Consider the following 27,463-nt stretch of genomic DNA (forward strand, 5'->3'; position numbering starts at 1 on the left):
TGTAGCACTCAAGATGCTGATCTTTTTCTTCAGGCTGTTTTCCTAAACCACCCTAGATTGACCTAGTTAAATGGTTTAGCACTTCTGAAGATTTGCTTTATTTTTTTTTGTCTGTTGATCTGCTGAATGGGACTTTTGGTTTTCTGTTGATAAGCAGGTTGTGTTAGCCATTATAGGTGGGTGATGTCATCTGGCAGCACCGATTGGACTTCTCCAGGTTGTAGAGCTTTGAGCTCGATTGAGCCTGTGTGGAACTCCTCAAATCATTTTATGTCAGAGCTAAAGCATGGAGCTATACTTAGTCTTTCCTCTGTTTTTTTTTTCCTTATACCTTGTTATTTCCTTCAGAAAACTTTTTTATGGCTTGCCTCGCTGCTTCTGCAGCCACACACTTCTAAGTTCTACCTAAAAAAAAACAAAACCAGAAAAAGTGAGGTTTTCCTGCATAAAAAATGTTGGGCCAGCAGAAAGTGTATAACAGTGAATGGATTTAAGAGCTGCTCATGTAGAAAAATCATGTCCCTCATGGACAGCCATGATTTTTGTTACCACAGGCTGGGATCAGACCATAACCATAAAAACTGTGACGCCTGCAGTCAGATGTCCCTGTGCTCACAATGCTCCAGGGCCTTAAAAATGGATGAGCTGCTTAAATGTCTGAGGAATAACAGTAGATTTTCCTTCTGCAGTGCCTCCTCAGGAAAGTATTTGAGCCAGAATCATTAAAAAAAAAACCTCCCTTGTCTACGAAAGTTAAGCCCGAGGACTCCAGTTCAGTTACCCATGTGCCATCAAAGTATAAGTGGGGTCACTCCCTTGAGGCAGTCCTTTCTGCATCGAAGAATCATAAACACTCCTCGTAGGTGAGTCGAATTTGATGCCATTGGACCCAACCCTCTTTGGTGCCACCAATGCAGGCTAACGACTCAACATCCGCATCAAAGCACACCTACAATGCATCCACATGCTCGAAGTATCGGTATCAGTGCACTGATGCACCTAACACATGGCCCAGCTACATCGATGCATGATGAACAATGAACTGTTACTTAGCATGCAGAGAGATGAATCCAGAACCAGTGGGTTCTGCCCCTCTACCACCAGATGGAGATAGAGCAAAGCTGACATCATAGTATATATATACCCCTGCAGTGACATCAGCTTGCCAATATTCTCCGTCTCCAGCAGAAGGTGGATTGCTTTAAAAAAAAAAAAAAAAAAAAGAAATTAAGGAAGACTATATGCACCGCTCTTCTGAGGTAATACCAAGAAAGACCCTCCATTGGTCAAGTTTCTCCTGGTGTGATATTCAATCCTTCCCCCAGTTTATTGCCTTGGTCTGGTAGCTGGTTCCCAGTATGGACTTAGCTGATGGGAGCTGAAATGGTAGCGGTTGCAGGAAGCCATGCGCGGTGGTGAAGACAGTAGCCCCCTCCCCCGCAGCCTGAAACCAGAGCTGTAATCAACCAGGACGGGCTCAGCTCCGGTAAAGAGTTGTAAAAAAAAAAAAAAGGGGTAGAGAGTATTAAGGATCCTCCCCCCCCCCCCTTTTGGTTTCCGAAGCCGCGGTGTGCTTGATCCAACTTGTTTCCCGCCTCTATGGAAGGCTTGGGGGTCAAGGCAGTCTGGAGGGTTGAGCATCCTTTTTTGGCTAGGCCCCATTTTGACTTCTTTGCATAAAGCCTCATGTTTTTTTCCCCTCTAATGGAGGCCATTCCAGAATTGATTGTTCTTGAATGGGGCACCCCTGAAGCGAATTTTAAAGGGGGACATGTTTTGGATGGACTGGACCCAGCTGTGAGAGAGCAGATACAGCTTCAAAAAGTGGATGTGCTTGTGTATGCTGCCACCAAGCAAACTACTATTCCCGTAGAGGGAGGAGCGGCCTTGAAGGATCCTTGAGGCCAACCTTAGGTAAAAATTTCCAGTAATGGCATTGACTTTGCAGATAGCTTCTTATTGTTCCCTGGTGGCTCACTCTTGTTTACTTCTCTCTCAGGAAGTCGAAAAATCAGATGTGAATTCCAGGGCAGTAATGGAAGCAGCAGTCACTTTTTTTGGCAGATGCAGACTGCGATTTGTTCTGCCCCTCAGTCAGAGGGGTGGCTTTGGTGATAGCAATCAAGCATCAGTTATGACTGATAAATTGGTCAGCCGATACAACCTTGAAGTCTATCCTTACAAAGTTGCCCTTAATGGCTCGCTTTTGTTTGGGAGTGAATTGGAGAAATGGCCAGTAAATAGGGTGAGTCCCATGTTCCTCAATTGCTGGAGGATAAGAAGCAGATGCCGCATCCCTTTAGCATGCAATGCTGTTCTAGGGGGTCCAAACATTTTCGACCCTACAGAGGAGCTGCTTTTCAGATGACTCGACCTTTGGGTAAATCGCAGTCCTTTCATTCCAGACAGGCTAAATGGGGCACAGACTCAGGTAGTGGAACCTCCAAATGAAGGCGTATCAACCCACCGCTGGGAGCAGGAGATAGGGGGACCCCCATCTCTCTCTTTTATCATAGGTGGGTCGATATCTCATCAGACCACTGGGGCCTGGAGGTGATACAAGATGGATATGTGCTGAGGTTTTCACTGCATGCTTTATATACTGATGGGAATGTGGGGCACACTCAGTGCAGATCCAATGAGGAGACTGTAGGGGCATGTCATACTATCCCAGGAAACAGGACAAACGTACCAGGACTCCCACAAAAGCCAGTAGCCTCTTCAGCCTTGTGGCAAGTTCACTGACTGGAGCTCCAACTTTTGCAGATTCAAGCCCCATCAACCCTCACAGAAAGCCCCATCCACCCTAATGGATGGCCCTTGGACATCCCCAAGTCCACCAGCATCCCAGATCCAATCCATGGAAGCACAGACCTGAACATCTTCCATGGAATCATGGCAGTCACTGATTCAGCTTGGGATTGCTGAAACATGATCTGCCAATGGATAGACCAAGCGAGCTGATCAAATTTGCAGATGACAAAAAATTTTAAAGAGCAGTAAAATCGCATATGGATTGTGATAAAATACAAGAGATCCTGGCGAGACTGGAAGATTGAGTCTCTAAATTTAATGTGGATAAGTGCAAGATAATGCATATGGGGAAAAATAACCCTTGCTGTAGTTACACAACATTAGGTTCCATTTTAGGAGCTACCACTCAGGAAAAAGATCTAGGCATCATAGTGGATAATACATTGAAATCAGCTCAGTGTGCTGCGATATTCAAAAAAGCAAACAATATTAGGTTTGCGCCGGGTAGCGCATGCAGCCATGCACATGTTATAAAATCGGAGTTGGCGCGCACAAGAGGGTGCACACTAGTGCACCTTGCGCGTGCTGACACTTGGGGAGACCAGCTGGCTTTCCCCGTTCCCCCCCACCTTCCCCTCCCTTCTCCTACCTGTCCCACCCCCCAGCCCGAAAAACTTCCCCCGTACCTTTATTTCACAAGTTACGCCTGCCAACTGCCAGCACGTGATCCCCCAGCCCAGCAGCCTTGCAGAGGCCTCTGGCCATGCCTCCGCCCCGGACCATCCATTTTTTCAAGCCCCAGGGCTTTATGCACGCCGCCAGGCCTTTTGGAAATAGGCCCGGCGCGCGTAAACCCAACACTCCCCCTCCCCCCCCCCCGGTAGGGCTTTTAAAATCTGTCCCTTAGAGTACTGTGTGCAATTCTTGTCACCACATCTCAAAAAAGATAGAGTTGCACTGGAAAAGGTACAAAGAAGGGCGACCACATTGATAAAGGGGATGGAACGGCTGCCTTATGAGGAAAGGGTAAAGAGGTTAGGGCTGATCACTTTGGAGAAGAGACAGCTGAGGGGGGATATGATAAAGGTCATTAAATAATGAAAAGACTAGAACAGATAAATGTATATTGGTTATTTACTCTTTAAGATAATAGAGGACTAGGGTGCACTCCATGAAGTTAGCAAGTAGCACACTTAAAACAAATCAGAGAACATTCTTTTTTACTCAGTGTACAGTTAAGCTCTGGAATTTGTTGCCGGAAGACTTGGTTAGGGCAGTTATTGTAGCTGGGTTTAAAAAGGTTTGGATAAATTCCTGGAGGAGAAGTCCATTACCTGCTACTAATCAAGTTGACTTAGGGAATAGCTACTGCTATTACTGGCATCAGTAGTATGGGATCTACTTAGTGTTTGAGTACTTGCCAGGTACTTGTAGCCTGGATTGGCCACTGTTGGAAATGTTGGGCTTGATGGACCCTCAGTCTGATGCAGTATGGCAACTTCTTATGTTCCTTTGGCAGAAACTGGCTCGGCCACTGCGGAGACAGCACTGAAATTGCTGAAGCTGGCTCGGCCTGGACAGCCAGCACTAGATTCACTGGAACTGGATCGGCCTAGACAGTCTGCACTGGACTCACTGGAACTGACTCGGTCTAGAAAGTCTGCACTGGATTTGCTAGAGCTGGCTCGGCCTGGAAGGTTGAAATTGCTGTGGATGGAGTCTTTGAATCTGCAGGCAAAGTAGCCTGTAGCCAGGTCCTTGGTGCGGCCGCAAGAAAAGCAGCCTGAAGCAAGGTCTCGGGAGCTGCTACTGTGGAGAAGCAGCCTGGAGAAAGATTCTTGAAGCCGATACTGCTATGGGAGAAGTAGCCTAAGAACAAAGTCTTTGGCGCTGCTGCAGATGAAGCAGCCTGATGCAAGATCTCTGGTGCTGGCACAAGAGAATCAGCTTGAAGTGAGGTCTTTGGAGCACCTGTGGGCATAACCTAGGGTAGGGTCTTTAATTCTGCCATGGACACAGCTGGGGTAGAGTCTCTGACACTGTGAATGGAGCCTGAAATGGAGAGTATAGAAGTGCTGCAGAAGCAGCCTGGCCCAGATTCTTTGGAACTGCTGAGGGAGCTGCCCAAGGCAGAGTCATGGACACTGCAGGTGCAGCTTTGGACGAAAACGTGGATGCTGCGGATGCAGCCTGGGACAAAGTCTGTTGCTGTGGGCCAAGAGCCTTTTCGGAAAACTGGTGCACCAGCATGGAATTGCACAGGACCCGGGCTAAATGTTCTTCATCTCTCCATAGCTGGCAGTCATATCCTCGGGGTCTTGCAGGACAGCTACTTCCAATCAGATTATGTTCTCGACTAGAGCCCCAGGCTCAAGAAAGCAGTCCACAGTTGTAAATCTGTTGTGGGGAAAACATCTTCTCGCAGGGAGAAAAGAAAATACACTTGGCATCCTAGCCTCTGGTTCAGTCTGCCCCAGGTGTCTGGGCTTGGCTATCAGGGCCACCCCGGAGGGAAGGTGGCACACTCGGAGAGGCAAGGTGGGGGCACGGTGACAAAGCCAGGAACCTGGAGAATTACCAGAAGAGACACTCAGAACAGGAGCACTGAAAGCGGACACAAGCAGGATGCTGGAGGCTGAACTGTGAAGCCGCGTGATGTCATCGGGGCACACCATCTAGGCTGTTTCCTGCCTCGAGGGCTACAAAGGGCACTGAGCCATGCATGTGTACACTTAGGGGAACCCAAGGAGTGGGGCTGCTGGTAGTCTCATGGCGACATATTCTCGCCACTTCGGGGGGCAGTTGGCGTCCTGGGGTGAATGCTGCTGGGAGCATCCAGTGAACAGGAATGCTAGGGACATCATGCTTGTGTTCTTACCACTTCGGAGTCAGGCTGTGTTTTAGGGTGAGTGCTGCCAGTTGTGGGACGACCCCCACAACCAGCAAACTTTACACTATAACATTAATCAATAGAATTTCACTCCCATCAGCAACAAAAATAACATAAATCTATAAAACATATGACTGTCATAACTAGCATTGGGATTGCACAAAACAAATTTGTCTTATGTCCTTTCATGTGCTACTGTGATATAAACATAGGCCATGCGATTCTCTTCTGGAACACAATATTCTCCTCAGAGTACTCTTGACTTCTCATTTGTATTCAGTTTCTGTGGATAGATTGCTTCTCTTGGTTAGTTGTTCAATGTCCAGGGTTTCACTGATGAGTGTGAGGAACCAAGTAAGGGTTCAGAAAAACCACCTCCTGCGAGAATCAACTACTTAGCTAGACCTAGCTCTAGAATCGACTGAAGGGGCTCACGAGGCCAAGACCACATGGAAATTCATGCACATGCTTAATAGAGCCAAGGCTCTATGAGCTGAGAGAGAGAGAGATCGTTTCGATGACACCAGATGACAAGACCCTACATACTTTCTGAACAACAGGCACTACAAAGTTAAAATAAATGACAAAGAATCCCACCCCATACCTTCTAAACAAGGAGTACCACAGGGTTCATCACTCTCCCCTACCCTGTTTAATATCTATCTACTTCCTTTATGCCAATTACTTAATAGCCTCAACCTCACCTACTTTATATATGCAGACGACGTGCAGATCCTAATCCCCATCTCGGACTCCTTCTCCACTACTCTAAACTTTTGGGACATTTGCCTACACGCAATCAACCTCCTTCTCTCGAGCCTCAACCTGGTCCTTAATACGTCCAAAACAGAACTCCTGGTCATCTCCCCTAGCGATAACAACCCCTTCACCAACAACGCAATTATTCCTCTAGCAAGCCAGGTTAGAGACCTTGGGGCCACCCTTGACTCTAGATTAAACTTCAAAAAGTTCATTAACTCCACAACTAAAGGATGCTTCTTTAAGCTACAGGTCCTAAAGCAGCTAAGACCGCTCTTACACGTCTATGATTTCCGTTCAGTTCTTCAAGCCATTCTGTTTTCAAAGATTGACTACTGCAACACTCTACTACTCGGTCTCCCCGCCTCATCTACTAAACCTCTACAGATGCTGCAAAACGCAGCAGCCAGGATCCTTACAAACACATGTCGTAAGGACCACATCACACCAATCCTAAAAATCCTACACTGGCTACCCATCCATTACAGAATACTCCAAGACTCTTACTATCATCCACAAATCTGTCTACCAGCAATCCACACTCCAACTCTACATTCCTCTCGAACTACATGTTTCCACAAGGCCGATTAGATCTGCATACAAAGACTCTCTCCAGGCTCCCCCAATCAAATCTTCGGTTCACAACTCCATTCATAAATGAGCACTATATCGACAGAGGGACCACTCCATTGGAATTCACTACCCCCAGATCTACGCCAGGAACAATGCCATCTTTCCTTCAGAAAGAAACTGAAAACATGGCTGTTCATGCAAGCATTCAGCTGAACGAGCCTCAAATCAACCAGTACTGACTCTCTCACCCTCCCCCCCTCCTTCCTACCAGTTTTCCCCACCACCTCGCCTCGCTCCGGTCCCTGCCCTCCCCTCACCCACCCGGTTCCTCCCCTACTCCTGTACCCACAGGAAATGTTATACTTCTTTACCCCGCAGGAAATGTTATCCTAGTAACTGCTTATGATAAATTACCCACAGAATCAAGCAACTCTATGTTTATCTATATATGTACCGCTACTTAAATCTACTGTTGGCTGCTCAACTATATTACTCTCCAGTTGTATTCGTTTGAACTTCGTCTTCCTCTCTCCTAACGCCCAAGTTTATACTCCCTGTTTATTGTAACTTTGTCTTCTCCATAGTTGTTAATGTGGTTTTTCCCCTAGTTCCATTGTAAACCGGTACGATAAGACTTGTCTTGAGCATTGGTATATTAAAAGAATTTAAATAAATAAAATAAATAAAATGTAATGGCTAATTCATCCTTCTATCTACTGAAAACACCATTTACAGTGAGCAATCTTGCTTTTCTGTTGCTACCTACCTGAACTGACGCAGACTTGAGAGACTGTGTAAAACCAGAACAGCTTTTATTTGCACAATTTATATTCCACACTTTTCCAAGGTAGTTCAAACTGGATCACCAAAAGCAACCATAATAAATAAAGGCAAAATTTAAACAAGCATTATAAAATACTTAAAGACACAATAAAATGAGTAAGTTTTGTTAAAATAAAAAGCTTTAACTTTTTGTGAGTTCTGTTGAAATGCTGCTCTATATGCTAGTAAAGAGCCTTCCTCAAGTCTACAATTTAAGTAAATCTATTTTGTTTGCTTTTCCATGCTGCTGCTAGTTCTCTTGTTGCTCTTTGAAGTACTCTTCTAGTGAAAAACTCTAAAAGCTCAGTAATTCTTTCTACAGCTGGTAGCATTGGACAATAGCATGCTCTTTTTTTTTTCTTAAGGTCAGCTTCTAAGTTTTAATTTGTTTTTCCCTTTGCATGAACTGAGCTTGTACAAAATATAGCTATTTATTTTCTACTATTTATATAAAAACCAGTGGATCTAGGCAGCTTATGAATCACAAGCCTAATATGGAGCAACAACAACAGCAAACTCATTTACAGAATGACTTATTGCTGGATAGATCTTTTGATTTCATCCCCATGAAGGAACATAATAATTACCAAGTACTGTGAAATAAGATTTTTTAATTGGGCTTATTTCGAGCAGAATTGAAAAAATATAGTAGCAATTGTCTGACTTTCTGGAAAAAGTGTGAATTCTAATAAACACCAAATGTGCTATAAGCAGAAGCTCCAGTTTCTTGCAGTGCCAAGGCAAGGGCACAAAAATCTGTTCCTTGCTGTGGAATGGCCAAATCACTGGAGCCAGGTTAGGTGCAGGCTGACCTCTTCCCCATACACCTCCCCAACTAATGCCTGTGCTAATTCAAGATGAGAGGAATAGGGCAATGACACCCTGGGCCTCATCCTCTGCTGCTGGGGCTTGACTGGTAACTTTGAAATACATAATCTTCTACCAACTGTGTTTGGCAGGTGAATTGTTGCCAATATATATCAACACCATGTTTGAAAACTCTGAGAGTCCTCTGACTTATTACGCTATGTAAGTCACATAGTTAAATCTTTTTTACTTATTGTATCTCCTTGGCATCAAAGAACAGTTCATATTGGGGTAGATTTTAAAAAATAGCGCAATCGCGTACTTTTGTTTGCGCACCGGGCGCAAACAAAAGTACGCTGGATTTTATAAGATACGCGCGTAGCCACGCGTATCTTATAAAATCTGCGATCGGCGCACGCAAGGCTGACGATTTTGGGCAGCCTGCATGCGCCGAGCCGCGCAGCCTGCCTCCGTTCCCTCCGAGGCCGCTCCGAAATCGGAGCGGCCTCGGAGGGTCGGGTCTTGGCGCGCCAGCAGCCAACGGGCTGCTGGCACGCCAAGACCCAACCCGGGGGCTGTTACGGAGGGCGCGCCACGCCCCCGGAACGCCCCCGGGCCGGCGCCATGACCCCGGGCCTGCCCCCCAAATGCCACGTCACACCCCCAAAACACCGCGTCATTTGGCGACGCCCCCGACGCCCCGACACGCCCCTTTTAAAAAGCCCCGGGACTTACGCGCGTCCCGGGGCTCCGCGCACCGGCGGCCTATGCTGCGCCGGCGCGCGAGGGCCCTGCCCGCGTAAATCCGCCCGTTTGAGTTGTATATTTTTATGATTTAGATACTCTCCATTGACAAGCAGGATTGAAATAACCATGACATGTGGGGGATGTCATCTGATGGTGCCAAATGGACCCATCTCTCTAGCTCAGTAAAATTTTACTACTGGCGAGAGGACACAGTAGCTCATAGATCAGGTTGAAGAATTGTTAAAGACTTTCTTTGCCTTGCTGGCAGCTAGTGATAAGGAGGGCACTGTTCAACCTCTCTATGAGAGGTATTGCATTTGTTTCCTCAAGGAGGAGTCCCTCTTGCCTCCACACAACAGGAGATCCCATCAGAAATCCCAGAGGCGGGATCTAGTTCCCAACCATCCTTTGCTGTAGAGTATAGCCAGTCTGAGGAGGGAGCTTGAAACACCATCTTTTGGAGCATACTCCAGGAGTATACCCTGCCCTAATCATTTTCCTCACCATTGAAGTCCTTGGTTAGGGTTCCCTCACCCCTCGGTTTGAAAGAAGGGTCTATAGAGATGTCCTCCTATTCCCTTCCTCATCTTCCAGAGAATTCATTACCATCAGAAGACCTCTCATACTCCATTCTTCGACAAGTCAGGTAGGATATTGGGAGTCAATGTCTGCAAAGTCTTCGGTTTTCTCTGGATCTTGGAAACTCCAATGAGTCCAGAGCAATCCCAGTGTACTTGATCCTACAGGATTTATAAACAAAAATATGGGAGAATTCAGCATCCTGCCCACCAGTAGCCAGAAAACTGGACATTAATATATAGTTTAGCAAATCCCAGTCTAAACTCCACCTCTCTTGTGGTTTCTGACTCTTCCCACTATGCTGGCTAAGTTGACATTATATAATATATATATTAGGATTTCTGATGGTAAATGCAGAATCACTAGGTGTTGTGGGCAAGAGTGAAGGCCAGAAAAGAACTCTCCTTCCAGCCAGGTCTCCTCTAAAAGAAGGAAGGGTTTGAAACCCATCCAGACAATCTCCCAGGAGTAGAGAGGGAATGCAGAATTCAAAAATTAGAATCCAACGGACTCAATTAGAATTAATAGTAGGAATTTCAATTTTCAGTATTTATTTTGGTACTTCATTTAAAGCTGATAGTAATTTATTTAAGAAACAGTACAGCATATGCAAATATATACTTTAATAAAACTAATAAGAGCTCTTTTTTTTTTATAGACTTAAGAATTTTCAGAACTGACTCTGCTATATTATCAGATAAATATTGTATAATGTTATATCCTGAGGTTTCAATACAGATGTTAAGATGTGTAACTGTTATGGTATTGTGAAGAATTTTGATTCTGTTTAAACTTCTTTTTATAGATGTTCCTGTTCTTTTTTGCCGAAGGTGAGAGATAAGTAATATATTTATGCTTATTTATTTATTTAACACACAATGTACACAAGAAGAGGACATAACCAACAATTAAATTAATTTATTAATGTGTACCCCAATTACCTATCTAACATTAAAATCTCTCTAGCACACTCATCCATCACACATACATACACATCTAAAACCAATATTCATCAATGAACATAAAGTGTTTTTTATAATGTCTATGTCTTATAATATGACTTTTAAATTTTAAACATTTTATAAAGCACTGATGTTTGTCCTAACGTCCAACAAAGATCTTCGTTTCGCCCGGTTTATCTCAAGGGCTTCTTCAGGGATGGACTTAAACATCAAAGAACATCCAGAATAACTTTCCCAGACAGTATTTATGTTTCTTCCTGATTAACTACTTCCAACAGACGACATTGGTGTCTTCATCAGCCTCGTAAAAATCTAAACAAACATTAATAAAGATACAATAAACATATAATATACAGATTACTCAAGGACAAGTACCGCATTGACATGCATAACCCGAAGACTTTACAATTCTTCCCACCAACTTGCTCGCTGTATATCACAGTCACGGATATTATTACTCTTGTTTCACACGCACAAGTACCAACTCTTAACCCGTCGTACCCTACATATAAAGATTATAGCACCAGTTGATATCCAATTCTATAACAAAGAATAAGAAAATAAAAAGTAAAAAAAAGTGATCCTTACTTCCTACATCTAAATTACTAACCAAGATAGGAATTTAACCATGGTCATAAAACTTACAGTACCTTCAAAAAATCTCCAAACAATGGGTGATTACTCAATCAATCTGTATTGTTCATTCATATCCTATCACGGAAGAGAATTCACCATCTATAACATAACAAAAATACTTTGAATGATCCCTCCACGATGAATTAACAAAAAACTAACAAGAGCACATATACTCACCAACGCGATCTCTCAACGAACACTTACCCAGAAGTGACGCATGCTTCACATTTGAAAAGAGCATAATGGACTTCCAACTCACTTCCCTCTATTATATATGCTCACAGAGATCAGGTGACTGTCCAATGAAACACTCTCCAACCCACATACTCTTTAAAGTCACATACATTTTAAAGCCAGCACCAAAAAATCCCAAATATCTCTTAAAGGAATGCATTCCACTCAACTGGACCATTGAGTCCATGCGGGGTCGTAGTGTTCCATTTAAAAATGAAACCTTGTTCTGCTCGCCGCAATGCCGTGGACAAATTCCCACCATTCTTCAAAGAGACTTTTTTAATAACGAAAAACTTAATATCCTTCCATGAATGATTGAACTCGCTCCAATGGTCCAAAGGAGCATGTTCTTTCAATGCCTTGATCTGGCTGCGGTGCTCTATAATATGGGTTCTAACTGGTCTACAAGTTTGTCCCACATATATTAAATCACACGGACATTGAATAATATATACAACTCCACTGCTCCCGCATGAAAACAAATCCGGTAAAGTGTAAGTATAATTTGTATTCGGTGGATGAAAACTTTTACATTGAAGAACGTGTTGACAAACCAAACAAGATCCACAAGGGATCTGCCCCTGGATTTGATTACTCTCTATACCCCTAATGGTAGATCCCTTCAACCTTTCACGCAAAGATTGACGCTTTTTTATGGCGAAAATAGGGAGTTGATCAAAAATTTTTAGAGGGGATAATATGTACCAATGTTTCAAAATGGAACTTTTTATTTCAGAAACTTTCATGGAGTAAGGGACAGCACATGCAACTCTAGACGGGGTATCTCTATTACTTGGTAAAAAAAGATTATCTCTGTGGGCATACAGAGCTCTCTTGTATGCCTTTTTTATACAAGAATTCGAATACCCCTGAGCTATAAATCTATCCGACAGCTTCTGGGCTTGTATCTTAAAGTCCAACGTAGAACTACATAAACGCCTATAGCATAAAAATTGCCCAACAGGGATGTTATCTTTTAGCCTTTTTGGATGAAAGCTCTCAAATGTAATAAGGTGTTTTTATCTGTCTTCTTTCTAAACACCGTAGTGACCAATTTCCCTCCATGAATAGAGACCTGCGTATCCAAAAAATTCACTGTATATGGATGTATCGACGTAGTGAACTTTAAAATGGTATCGCTTGAATTCAAAATCATTAAAAATTGATTTAATTCTTCACCTGAGCTGTGCCATATAAAAAAACAAGTCGTCAATGTATCGCTTCCAACAAACGACACTTGAAAACCATCCAGATGAATATATATATATATCTCTGTTCAAAATGAGAGACATATAAACATGCCACACTAGGTGCCATGGGGGATCCCATAGGGATCCCCTTAATCTGTAAATACAGTTGGTCATTATAACTGAAAATATTAGAAGTGAGAGTGATCTCAGCGATAACTAATAAAAATTGCACTCATCGATCAGATAACTGATTTTTCTTGAGTTCCATTTCCACAACTTTTAATGCCTCCTTCTGCGGTATACTCGTATATAACGCCGTGATGTCCGCTGTAACCAATGTCCAATTACTTTCTACATGGGGAAGATTAGATAGTTGTACAGTAAGGAAGAGGTAGTTTGTGTTTTTGACCCTTGTGTGACTATTTATTTATTTAAGCATTTTATATTCCGTCATTCCAAAAGAAGATCACAGCGGTTTACAAAAGCAACATTCATACTATAGGTCAACATAACACTTAAAACATGTTAACTTGAGGGTAAATATATAGTAGGGGTGTGAATCGTGTGATCGATCGTCTTAACGATCGATTTTGGCTGGGGGGGGAGGGAAATCTTATCGCGTTTTTTTTTTTTTTTTAAATCATTAAAAATCGTAAATCAGGGGAGGGCAGGAAAACCGGCACACCAAAAAAACCCTAAAACCCACCCCGAACCTTTAAAACAAATCCCCCACCCTCCTGAACCCCCCCAAAATGTTTTAAATTACCTGGGGTCCAGTGGGGGGGGGGGGGGGGTCCCGACGTGATCTCCCTCTCTCTGGCCACGACTGTGTTGAGAGAAATGGCGCCGGTGGCCCTTTGCCCTTATCATGTGACAGGACAAAGGTAGCGCCGGCACCATTTTGGTTCCTGGCTCCCGACATCACGCGTGCAGGAGATCGCCCCCGGACCCCCACTGGACCCCCAGGGACTTTTGGCCAGCTTGGGGGGGCCTCCTGACCCCCACAAGACTTGCCAAAAGTCCAGCGGGGGTCCGGGAGCGACCTCCTGCACGCGGGCCGTATTGCCAATCTTCAAAATGGCGCCGGCGCTACCTTTGCCCTCACTATGTCATACGGGCGACGGTCGCCCGTATTGCCAATCTTCAAAATGGCACCGGCGCCACCTTTGCCCTCACTATGTCATACGGGCGACGGTCGCCTGTATGACATAGTGAGGGCAAAGGTAGCGCCGGCGCCATTTTGAAGATTGGCAATACGGCCCGCGTACAGGAGGTCGCTCCCGGACCCCCGCTGGACTTTTGGCAAGTCTTGTGGGGGTCAGGAGGCCCCCCCCAAGCTGGCCAAAAGTCCCTGGGGGTCCAGCGGGGGTCCAGGGGCGATCTCCTGCACGCGTGACGTCGGGAACCAGGAACCAAAATGGCGCCGGCGCTACCTTTGCCCTGTCATATGATAAGGGCAAAGGGCCACCGGCGCCATTTCTCTCAACGCAGCCGTGGCCAGAGAGCTGGAGATCGCGTTGGGACCCCCCCACTGGACCCCAGATAATTTAAAACATTTGGGGGGGGGGGTTTGGAAGGGTGGGGGATTTGTTTTAAAGGTTCGGGGTGGGTTTTAGGGTTTTTTTGGTGTGCCGGTTTTCCCGCGCCCTATTAACGATACAATACAAATGCCCCTGACGATAAATCGGGAGCATTTGTATTGTTTCGTGCACTCTAACGATTTTGGACGATTTTAAAATTATCTGACAATAATTTTAATTGTTCAAAAATGATTCACATCCCTATTATATAGTGATTTGTGCTTTATTGCATTTTTGCTAGCTAATAGAGAAGAAATAGATAAGCAGTATTCCCTATTCTTTATGCAGAGGGAATAAGTTTGTGTATATTCTTATACAGTGGCAGTGTAAGTGCTTAAGATGGACACACACACTCTCTCTCTCACTGTATATTTTAAATTCAGCAATATCACTGCAGCCTGCAGTGTATATATTTATTCTGCAGCTACTTTAGTTCATAAGATTTTCTCTCACTCCTTCTCAAGCCCCTGAGGCTGTTCTTTAGTATGATCTGCATAAATCGTGCTATTTCTCACTTTAGGCAATTTATCATATCCAGATCTTACACATTTTTGGGAGATCTATTTCAGTTGTTCAAACTGAAATTCTCTCTTCTGCTGGAGTTGAGAATATTTTACAGAACTTTCCTCAGTACTTGTTATGTCTCCCACTACTGTGAGGCTGAAGTAAGTTGAGCGAAAAAGGTAAAAAAAAAAAAAAAAATTAGATTTAGGGGTTGGGGTGGAGAGGGGCAGGGAGGTTAGGGTAGGGGGTAGAGAAGTTCCTTTCCAATCCGCTCCTTAATTGGAGCGGACTGGGAGGGAACTGGGGAAGGGCAAAAAGCATCGCCGCACGAGGTACGCAAAAATCCTCCCCCCCCCCTAGCCGCGAGTGGATTACAAATTCCAGCACGCATGTGCATGCCGGCACGCACATGTAAAATTGTCGCATCCATGTGCACGCGCGCGCAGCTATTAAAATCTACCCTATTGTGCACAAGACATCACTAAAACAGAATGGATAATTCCCCAGAAAGGATGAACTATTAAATTCAAACATCACACGGACTGTTTGACATCCTGAGTAGTGTATGCCACATTATGCCCGTGCACCCTGATTTATGTAGGGCACATGAAACACACGATTAAGATACACCTAAATGAACATCGCACTTTAACATCACAGAAATGAAATGCAGCTATGGAACAGAATTGTATCAATCATCAACATACATTTTCAGATCTTAAATTGTTGCTTATAGAGCATATATGTTGTGATGCTACCACTGGACAAGCCCATGAGTGACCTCTCACCTTTGCCGGCAGGATTCTGATCCCATGCCCTCCCGCACGGCAGGGCCACCACTGACGCTGTCTTTCTCCATGGCGCTGAGTCTGCCAGTGCAGAGCTGGTCCTTGTGGCGTTAAACCTGCCGTTGTGCCTGCTACTGTCTTGGCCATCTTCATGGCAGGGGTGCCGCCAACACCATTGTCTTCTTCATGGCAGGAGCCATCATTGCCCTTCTGATCTTCGTGGTCCTGAGCCGCCAACCATGTCATCAACACCGTCAACATCCTTCTTTTGCACCTGACACCAATCTGTTTAATACGTGGGGAGTCGCGATGCGTTTCGCCTCCCCACGTATTTAACAGATAGGACAAAATAAGTTGCGGATTACAAATACGTGGAAAACGGATGCACACCTCTAAAGTCCATTGCTTTGCCCTGTCGATTTGCAGCATGAATGGAGAACAATTTCATTTGATGAAGCAGGTTTGTGCTGTAGCATTCCCGGACATATTTAGATTCGTGATTGTCCGAGTGACTAAGTAGGAGCCGTTTTCAAAACTTTCCAATACTGAGACATCCTCAAGAATTAAACAGGGATTAGAATGGAAGAGGGGAGATCTTAATGATTTAGTTTGCCATCTGAATTACTTACTTGTGTTTTGGGAGCATTATTTTGTCATCCAAATAGTGGCAACGAGCATCTAATAGCTTTGGAAGGCTAATCTGAATTAGCTGCACTTCTCCAACTTTCTCTTGGCAATTTAAGCCCTGGATACTCTAATTTGCTGTTCTGATCATCCAGACTGTTGCCGGCTTGAAAAACATTTGGCCACCACTTTTCTGTAGGCTCTCACCGTTCGCCACGGTGGGGGACAGCATCCTGCCTTAGATGGGTCTTTAGTGTGATCCAGTTTGGCAGGTCGTGCTTTCTTGTGTTCTCCGGGTTTAATATCCTATGCTTTGTTTATTAAAGAGCAGCAAAATGTTGCCAAAAGAAAAAAAAATGTTCAGTTTCTCTGCATTACAAGCTGGAAAGCAGAGCTTTGTTGTGTGGGGCCTTTTCTGTAGGTACCTTTGAACTGTGATTCTAGCACAGCAAAACCCATCCTACCTCAGCTCCAGTGACTTCCCGATCACCCAACCCTGGGTTCTGGTCCCATATGGTTGGAGATCCGAATGGAGTCTCCTTGATCTTACTTGACTCCTTTTAGTTATTCTGAAAGGGTCACTCCTTGGGTTGAAAAGTCTGTGGTGTCAGGAACCTGCTGATCCAGCCTGGCTCCCAGTGAAGAGGGGCGGCTTAAAAAAACCTCCTCACAAACAAAAGAGAAAATACGTTCTTAATCAAAAATCTTTCCAGACCGGTGTTCTGCTGTCACAGGTGCTTGCCACGTTCATGGGGTGAATGGAGGTCAGTGAATCTTCAGCCCCTGCCCTCTGAGTCCAGCCAGCGAGGATGACTTTATTTATTTTATTTATTTAAAAATATTTCTATACCGTCTTTCACAAATACAGTTTGACCAAAATGGTTCACAACAATTCCAACAAAAACAAAATAAAAAAAAAATATAAATAATTAAACATAAATCAACTAAAACAAATATTGTGTGGAAAATTAGTAAAATAGAATAAAAAAAATAAAAAAACAGATAAGAAAAAAAATACAAAGTATTTTTATAAACCCTAATTCTAAAAAAAACTATACTATTTTTACCACTAAAAGATACAGTCAGAAATTTTAAAGTAAAAATAAAATAAAAATGTCATCATTATTTTGCAAGTATGCACCTTAGACTGTTGACTATGTTTTATTTTACTTATAAAACATTGTCCCTTACAAAAATAGGATTCTTCTGGCCTTCAAGCACCTCACACAGCCAAGCCTGTCATAGGTGCTTGCCTCATTCACGGGGCGGATGGGTTCACTGGTCTTATTTATTTATTTATTTAAAATCTTTTCTATACTGTCGTTAAGTAGTATACCATCACAATGGTTTACAGTGAGGTACATATATACATCTTTGAAAGTTGTATACATTAATTCAATCTATAGAAAGTGCCATTAAGTTCCGGTGACATAGTTCCGTAATAAAGACTATTTGCAAAAGTTAAAGATCTTGTCCTTTTCATCGCTTCTCAGTTTTAATTGTATATATATATAACTCTATTGTAAAGTATGATTTTTTAATAAAATACTCTTATAGATCTTAAAGGTCCTGGAGTAGGAGTCCTGCAGGGGTTCCTGAACAAAGATCTCCTTACTGTAACTAAACTCCAAGAGACCCTCTGGCAGAATGAGCACAGAAGAGACTCCCCTGAGAAAGCAAAAACCTGGTGAGGCAGGGAGGGAAATAACAGACATCCTTACTGTTTTGTGTCTGTTCTGAACTGAATCAAGCCAAACCTTAACTTGCAAAATGGTTGGGATATAAAACAAGGAGCAAACAATCCCAGCTCTCCTAGGTGGGAGGAGGACACGAGGGGATGGATAATTTAAGAGGTGTTAAATCTCAGGGAATGGAACTGAGTGCTTACAGTGGCGGACTGGGGGTGTCTGTCTGGCCACATATTGAAAATGCAAGGCTAACAATCTCTTTCTTTGCAGATATCTTCAGTGTATCAGCTGGGTTCCCACTGGAATAGCTTTCTGACAATAATTTGTTGCTGGGTAGTAGCAGTTGGGCCTTGGGATTATACATTCCAAAGTTTGTGGCAAAACCACAGGAAATATAAGTTGAACGCGGGTATAATTCTCCAGAAACAAGAAGCTTCAGCTGGACAGTAGTTCTATGTGGAAAAAAAAAAAAGAATCAAAATCTCTTAAGTGCTTTTACCGTGCATAAAACAAACAGACTGTAGAGAGAAGTTAACAGAGACAAAGCTCTTTTTCCCTTATGTCTGCAGTGGATGGAAATATCCTCTGACTGTCCTCCAGTTATTCCAGTAAACCAGACGGCACCAACCACTGATTCTGTACTGAAAACTCCAGGCAGAAAGCGCCATCTAATACAAATAGCTGCTACTTCCTTATAAAGGGGCAAACGGCAGTAATAATGAACACGGGGCTGTCAACCTTTCATAACCCCTTTCAAGAGTATAAGAGATCTCACAGCAATTCAAAATCTAAAGCAATTATTATGCTTACATTTCTTTTGTTTTTTTTCTCTACCTTAACTGTTTACTTTTTTATCCTCGGTCTCTTCTCTGCTTCCGACTGTCTTTTTATCCTCGGTCTCTTCTCTGCTTCCGACTGTATTCTGGTTCTCCTTTCCATTTTCTCTTCTGTTCTCTGCTTGCTTCCTTTCTGCCTCCACCTTTCCCCACAGCTGTCTCTCGTAGAAGACGACTCAGGAATCTGCTAGGCCATGATTTTGCCTGTAGGTACAGTATGGTCGCCGCATCTCAAAAAAGATATAATTGCCTGTAGGTACAGTATGGTCGCCGCATCTCAAAAAAGATATAATTGCGATGGAGAAGGTACAGAGAAGGGCTACCAAAATGATAAGGGGAATGGAACAACTCCCCTATGAGGAAAGACTAAAGAGATTAGGACTTTTCAGCTTGGAGAAGAGACGACTGAGGGGGGATATGATAGAGGTGTTTAAAATCATGAGAGGTCTAGAACGGGTAGATGTGAATCGGTTATTTACTCTTTCAGATAGTAGAAGGACTAGGGGACACTCCATGAAGTTAGCATGGGGCACATTTAAAACTAATCGGAGAAAGTTCTTTTTTACTCAACGCACAATTAAACTCTGGAATTTGTTGCCAGAGAATGTGGTTCGTGCAGGTAGTATAGCTGTGTTTAAAAAAGGATTGGATAAGTTCTTGGAGGAGAAGTCCATTACCTGCTATTAGGTTCACTTAGAGAATAGCCACTGCCATTAGCAATGGTTACATGGAATAGACTTAGTTTTTGGGTACTTGCCAGGTTCTTATGGCCTGGATTGGCCACTGTTGGAAACAGGATGCTGGGCTTGATGGACCCTTGGTCTGACCCAGTATGGCATTTTCTTATGTTCTTATGTTCTTATGGAGAAGTGGCGGGGGCGTCTTACTGAGTCTTTTGATGCAAGCTGTGGCCTTTGGATGTTGGGATGCCTTTTCTTTCTGCACAGGGAGTCCAGAGGCTGCAGGTTTATTTATTTTATTTATTTAATATATATTTCTATACCGGACTTCACGAATAGAATTCACATCAGGCCGGTTTACATGGAACTTAGGGGATAAACAAGTGTAACCAAGAACAAGAAGGCTGAATCAAGCAAAGTTACATAAAACAGGGGCATTGAACTTGGGGGCTAGAGTAGCCAGGAAGAAAGGTAGAGCGGAAATAAGCAACAAATAAATAATATATAACTGGTTATGAGATTGGTAATTATCTCATTCCTTAGGCTGAGTTCGAAGTGGCATTTTGACTAAGGGAAGGCTTGGAGGAAAAGCCACATCTTCAGTTGTTTTCGAAAGGTATGAAGGCAAGGTTCCAGTCTTAGGTCAGTCGGAAGTCTGTTCCAGAGGACTGGGCCTGCTGTGGAGAAGGAACGTTCTTTGGTGGTTTTTAGACGGGTGTATTTTGAAGGTGGGACTTGATGGGTCCCTTTATAAGCTTCTCTGATGGGTCTTTCGGATGAGTGGTGTTTGAGAGGGTTCTGAAGGTCTAGTGTGAGCTGTTGGTGAATAGATTTGTGGATTATCGTGAGAGCTTTATATAGAATTCTATATTTTATTGGCAGCCAATGCAGGTTTCGAAGGATGGGGGTAATGTGGGCACGGCGGTTGGTATTGGTTAGGATTCTTGCTACTGCGTTCTGGAGCATTTGTATAGGTTTTGTGGCTGAAATGGGGAGCCCCAGGAGTAAGGCATTGCAGTAGTCTGTTTTTGAAAATAACATGGATTGAAGGATGGTTCTAAAGTCCTGAAAGTGGAAAAGGGGTTTGATTCTTTTTAAAACTTGAAGCTTATAGAAACAGTCCTTGGTGATATTATTAATTGATTTCTTTAGATTTAGATGATTGTCTAGTATAATTCCTAAATCTCTAGTTTGAGAGATCTGTGGGTCCAGAGCTGTAATGTCGGTGTTGGTCGAGTGTTCAGGGGAGATAAGAAGGATTTCCGTCTTGGATGCGTTTAGAACCAGGTTCAGGCTAGAGAGGAGGTTTTTTATGGACTTCAGGCAATTTTCCCAGTAGTCGAAAACCTGTCATTCCAGGTCTTCCATGTCTTCAGGAAAGGAGCCGAATGTGTACATGCAGCACCTTCAGCTGCACAGTGAGAAAGCCCAATCATTGGGCCTAACCACATTACGAATTTAAAAATAGACAATAGAAACATAGAAACATAGAAACATAGAAATGACGGCAGAAGAAGACCAAATGGCCCATCCAGTCTGCCCAGCAAGCTTGACACATTTTTTCTCTCATACTTATCTGTTTCTCTTAGCTCTTGGTTCTATTTCCCTTCCACCCCCACCTTTAATGTAGAGAGCAGTGATGGAGCTGCATCCAAGTGAAATATCTAGCTTGATTAGTTAGGGGTAGTAGCCGCCGCAATAAGCAAGCTACACCCATGCTTATTTGTTTTACCCAGACTATGTTATACAGCCCTTATTGGTTGTTTTTCTTCTCCCCTGCCGTTGAAGCAGAGAGCTATGCTGGATATGCGTGAAGTATCAGTCTTCTCCCATGCTGTTGAAGCAGAGAGCCATGCTGGATATGCATCGAAAGTGAAGTATCAGGCACATTTGGTTTGGGGTAGTAACCGCCGTAACAAGCCAGCTACTCCCCGCTTTGTGAGTGCGAACCCTCTTTTCTTCTCCCCTGCCGTTGAAGCAGAGAGCTCTGCTGGATGTGTGAAGTATCAGTTTTTCTTCTCCCCTGCCGTTGAAGCAGAGAACTATGCTGTATATGCATTGAAAGTGAAGTATCAGGCTTATTTGATTTGGGGTAGTAACCGCCGTAACAAGCCAGCTACTCCCCTCTTTGTGAGTGTGAATCCTTTTTTCCACATTTCCTCTTGCTGTTGAAGCTTAGAGCGATGTTGGAGTCACAGTAAGCATGTGTATGTTTATTTAATAAGGGTATTGTCTCCAGGCAGTAGCCATCATTCTGGCGAGTCACCCACTCTTCATTGGCGGCCTCTTGACTTTATGGATCCACAGTGTTTATCCCACGCCCCTTTGAAGTCCTTCACAGTTCTGGTCTTCACCACATCCTCCGGAAGGGCATTCCAGGCATCCACCACCCTCTCCGTGAAGAAATACTTCCTGACATTGGTTCTGAATCTTCCTCCCTGGAGCTTCAAATCGTGACCCCTGGTTCTGCTGATTTTTTTCCTACGGAAAAGGTTTGTCGTTGTCTTTGGATCATTAGCACCTTTCAAGTATCTGAAAGTCTGTTTCATATCACCTCTGCTCCTCCTTTCCTCCAGGGTGTACATATTTAGATTCTTCAATCTCTCCTCGTACGTCATCCGATGAAGATCCTCCACCTTCCTGGTCGCCCTTCTCTGTACCGCCTCCATCTTGTCTTTATCTTTTTGAAGATACGGTCTCCAGAACTGAACACAGTACTCCAGGTGAGGCCTCACCAAGGACCTGTACAAGGGAATAATCACTTCCCTTTTCTTACTCGATATTCCTCTCTCTATGCAGCCCAGCATTCTTCTGGCTTTAGCTATCGCCTTGTCACATTGTTTCGCCGACTTCAGATCATTAGACACTATCACCCCAAGGTCCCTCTCCTGCTCCGTGCACATCAGCCTTTCCCCCCCCCCCCATCGAATACAGTTCATTCGGATTTCTACTCCCCATATGCATGACTTTGCACTTCTTGGCATTGAATCTCAGCTGCCATATCTTCGACCACTCTTCCAGTTTCCTTAGATCCCGTCTCATTCTCTCCACTCCTTCTGGGGTGTCCACTCTGTTGCAGATCTTAGTGTCATCCGCAAAAAGACAAACCTTACCTTCTATCCCGTCCGCAATGTCGCTCACAAAGATATTGAACAGGACCGGTCCCAACACCGATCCTTGCGGTACACCACTTAAAACCGCACTCTCTTCAGAGAAGGTTCCATTTACCATCACACATTGTCTTCTGTCCGTCAACCAATTTGCAATCCAGGTCACCACCTCGGCACTCACTCCTAAGCTTCGTTTTATTCACCAGTCTCCTGTGCGGAACCGTATCAAAAGCTTTGCTGAAATCCAAGTATATGATATCGAGTGTTCTTCCTTGATCCAATTCCTTGGTTACCCAGTCAAAAAAGTCAATCAGATTTGTCTGACAGGATCTTCCTCTGGTGAATCCATGCTGCCTCTGGTCCATCAATTCTCCCGACTGTAGATAGTTCACTATTCTCTCTTTCAACAGTGACTCCATTACTTTTCCCACCACCGAAGTGAGGCTAACCGGTCTGTAGTTACCAGCCTCCTCTCTGTTCCCACTCTTGTGAAGCGGGACCACCACCGCTCTTCTCCAATCACTCAGCACCACTCCTGTTTCTAGGGATCTATTGAACAGGTCGCACAGCGGTCCCGCCAGCACATCTCTGAGCTCCCTCAGTATCCTTGGATGAATCCCATCAGGCCCCATGGCTTTGTCCACTTTCAGATTCTTTAGCTCTTCCCATACCATTAGAATTACTCTATACTCAGTAGCAAAATTCACAGTTGGCATAGGAGTAAGAACCCAGTAGTGTGGGCTTTCAAGATAGTCAGGTGGTTAGGTCAGTGGGCTGGAGTGGGAAGGTCTGGGTGAAGAGCCATGCTTCAGCTTTTATTCTGAAAGTGAGGTAGAAGGGCTTAAGGCGTAAAAAGTTAGCTATATCTCATTCTTCGCATTTTGGCTGAGATTGAGAACCTGTAGAATGCGAAGGGTTAAAACCCCTTCACCCCAACCCCCCCTCCCAGGGCAAACCAGGAGGCTTAAAACTCCTGTTAACAAAACGTTAATTAGAGGCAAAGGAGGCCATTTTCAAAGGAGTTACGCGTGCAAACGTAACACACTATCGTTGCAATTTTCACAAAGTCCGTTTACTTGCTTGAAGTGCACTTATGCATGCAAAACCAATTGATCATTGAATGGCATATATTGTAGCAATTTTCCAAAGCCCACTTACACCCGTAAAGTGTATTTACAAGTATTAAGCCTTGTTTTAAGAACGTAAATGCTTTTGAAAATCAGGCCCTAAATGTTTTGCATGTCATGCAAGTTACAAAAATAGCTCCATCAAATGGAGCATCAATGGCATTTCACAATCATTACAGTGTCTTTTACAGAAAGGAAAAAAAAGTAAATTCATCAACTGTTATGCTGTGCAATCAAATAGTGCAGGAAAATATCACATTTTTACATATAAATCTTGCACAGCACAGCACAACAGCCCAAATACTGGGAAAAAACCCAAGCAGACCAGGACAATGTACTGCATACTCTTTATATAAAGGCATACAGAAGAATGAGGTAAGAGCACCACTTGAATAGGTAGGTACAGAGAAAAGCAACTTTGGAAAGATGTACATGCAGTGTACATTTTCTAAAGAATTAAAATTAACCAGCCTAAGCACCAAACACGTTTCATTTTAATTTAATTTTCGATTTATATTCTGCCTTTCATGACTGGACAGCCACTTCAAATCAGATTACAATAAGATTAGGAGAGCCGCTGGCAGTGGATTACAATGGTGATACAGTTAAAAACAGATTACAATAGAGTTAATATTGAATTAAGGGATTGAGGGATTGTAGGTTGTCACAAATTGCTGGCTGGACCCTGCATGACCTGCTGACAATTGTCTGGCACACATTGCTCAGAGCCGTCCCCTTGCAGTAAAACAACTTTATTCCATGCATCAGTGCTCACTTCACACTCATAGCTTTCAGTCTTCTTATCCCGAGACACCAGTAAGTTATGTGGACAATTCACTACAGGTCAGCCCACTTCCCCAGCGTTATAAAGCACCTACTTCCCAAACCATACTCTTGCAAATTAAAAAAAACCCCTAACCCATGGCTGAGGTCATCTCTGTATCAGGATACATTAATCATCACCTAGAAACCGGCTCAATTCCCCAGGCCTGTGTGGAACCCACGTCTCCTCTGTGCCTAACCAGTAACTGCAGGAATCTCTCTCTCCTCTGCCTCCCTGCTCCTGGAAGTCAGCATTTTTTTCCCCCTTAAAAACGCACTGTTTGCATGTAGCAGCTTTCCCTAATTAGCTTCAGCCGGGCCTCCCAATTACTAGCACAGCCTTCCTCGGCTGCTACTTTCCTCTTAATTATTACTTCTCTGCCAAATATCTCCAAATTCTATTCCCAGCAGCCTGCCAGCATGGCTAAAGTTAAGTTGAAAGAGGCTATTATAGCCAAAAGAACTTCTTTTAAGAAATAGAAAAAGGATTCAAATGAAGAGAACAGGAGAAAGCATAAGCATTGGCAAGTAACATGCAAAACATTGATAAGGCAGGGAAAAAAAAAATGTGAAAAGAAGCTTGCCATAGAGGCAAAAATTCATAATAAGATCTTTTTCAAATTAATCCAAAGCAGAAACAGATGGATTGAGGGGATAAAGGGGGCGCTAAGTAGAACGGCTAAATTCTTTGCTTCACTGTTTATGGAAGAGGATGTTGGGGAGAAACCCATGCCAGAAATGATATTTAATGGTGATGAGTTGGAGGAATTGAAATCAATTGGAAGATGTAATAGGGCAAATTGACAAACTAAAGAGTATCAAATCTTCTGGACCAGATGGTATATATATATATCCTAGAAACACCTAAAAAATGAAATTGTAGACCTATTTACTAGTAATTTGTAACAAATAAGTTATAACCATCTATTGTACCTGGATACTGCAGGGTGGCCCATGTAACACCAATCTTTAAAAAGGACTCCATGGGTGATCCAGAAAATTTAGACTGGTGAGCCCGACATCGATGCTGGGAAAAATCATAGAAAATATTCTAAAGAACAAAATTACAGAACATATAGATAAACATGTTTTGTTTTGTTTTAAACTATTTATTACAGATACATATAGGAGAAAAAAATATCCACATATATCTTTTGTCATCCTGTAATCATAGAAACAAACATAACGTATGGCACTGCAAATAAGTGATATGACAATATGCATGTGCGACCCCCCATCTTTGGGAGGCGGCTAACCACCGATGGAGCCGTAAAAGAATGTAATATCTCTTTGAGGTTGGACCTCCTGACTAACTCTTTCACAGTCTCTCTTTTCCCCAGGGTCAGTGTTCTTTCAGGGCCCAGAATGACAGGGGTGATTTTCTTTTTACTTTCTTTCCCTGGCAGAGATGCACTGAAGTCTCTTGCTCTATGTGTGCTGCGCGTTCCAAACGATACACTGGAGTCACTGGTTGAGTATCCAGAAATAAAATACTTCACTGGTGATGAAACAGGTGAAATCTGGTACAATTCAGCCAGTTCTCAGCATCACAGGAGCTCTTTTGATTACAGTCTTTTTCCTTCTTACAGACTCTTGCTTTATCTGTGCAGGTGTCTCACCGTTATTGTTCTGTTATTGTTTGGGATAATTGTGGGTGGATCCTTAGGCCGGTGGGAGATGACCATGCCCCCGGGGAAAATCCTGAGAGGGACCATCAGTCAGGCTCAGAGTTTGGAGACAGACACACACTAGTTCTTTTATTAGACAGTATACTGAACCACCAGAGGTGGCAGTAGTGAGCTGGAATGCTCGGCTGGGCTGCAGTCCCTCAGATACTGGAACAGCGATCCCTGGAGGCTGAGCTGTAGAGAAACTGAAATATAGTGAGTAGGCAGAGTATGCAAAGTTCATGGACAGAACCTGATGGTAACACTCACACAATGTCTCATAGAAGTCCAGGAGCTGGAATGTATAGGCCCTCGAGGAGCAAGTACCTGGTTCCAGGGAAAGCTCTGAGAGAGCGATGGTAACTCACTGAAGTAGTTAGGCAGTGAAGACTTCCAGGCAGAAGGGAATTCAGCAACAAATCCGGGAACATAGGCCCTCGAGGAGCGAGTACCGGTTCCAGACTGATCTGAAAAACAAGAAGAGAGCGAGGCCCCCGAGGAGCGGGTACCCCTGGTAAGTCCGAAGAGGCAGAGTAGCTCAGATAGAATGAATCCTTATCCTTGCTAAATCGATGTGTTAGTAAATACCGAGACCTTAAATATCCGTCGCGGGTGACGTCATCTTCGGGGGACGCCCCTGAGGTTCACGCCCTTGCCAGTACTTCTGTCGGGGCCGCGCCGCGCTGCATGTGCGCCCCTAGGCCTCCAGGAAACATGGCGGTTTGCAGCGTCTAGCTGGTCCGGGGATGCCGGAAGACTTCGTCAGAACAACGCCACGGCAGCCAATCTTCCCATGGATGAAGAGGGAGGCGCCAAAGAGGTAAGGAGGACGGAGAGAGGGCATCGAGCAGCGACAGACGCAACACCCCAGGCAGGGTTTGAATAGATTCTCCAAGTAGGCCTGAAAATCCAATGAAACAAACGCTCCTCACTACCACCTAACTCTTTAAAAACTTAAAAGCACTGCCCACAACCTCTCTGTAGAGAGCTACTTATAACCCTTCGAGAATGGACCATCCCAACATCTTCAAAGGGAGGGACTGCACTGAATGGAACCTTCCCCTAATCTAATCTACACTGCCTA

The sequence above is a fragment of the Rhinatrema bivittatum genome, chromosome 1 (assembly GCF_901001135.1).
Source record: "Rhinatrema bivittatum chromosome 1, aRhiBiv1.1, whole genome shotgun sequence".
NCBI lineage: Eukaryota > Metazoa > Chordata > Amphibia > Gymnophiona > Rhinatrematidae > Rhinatrema > Rhinatrema bivittatum.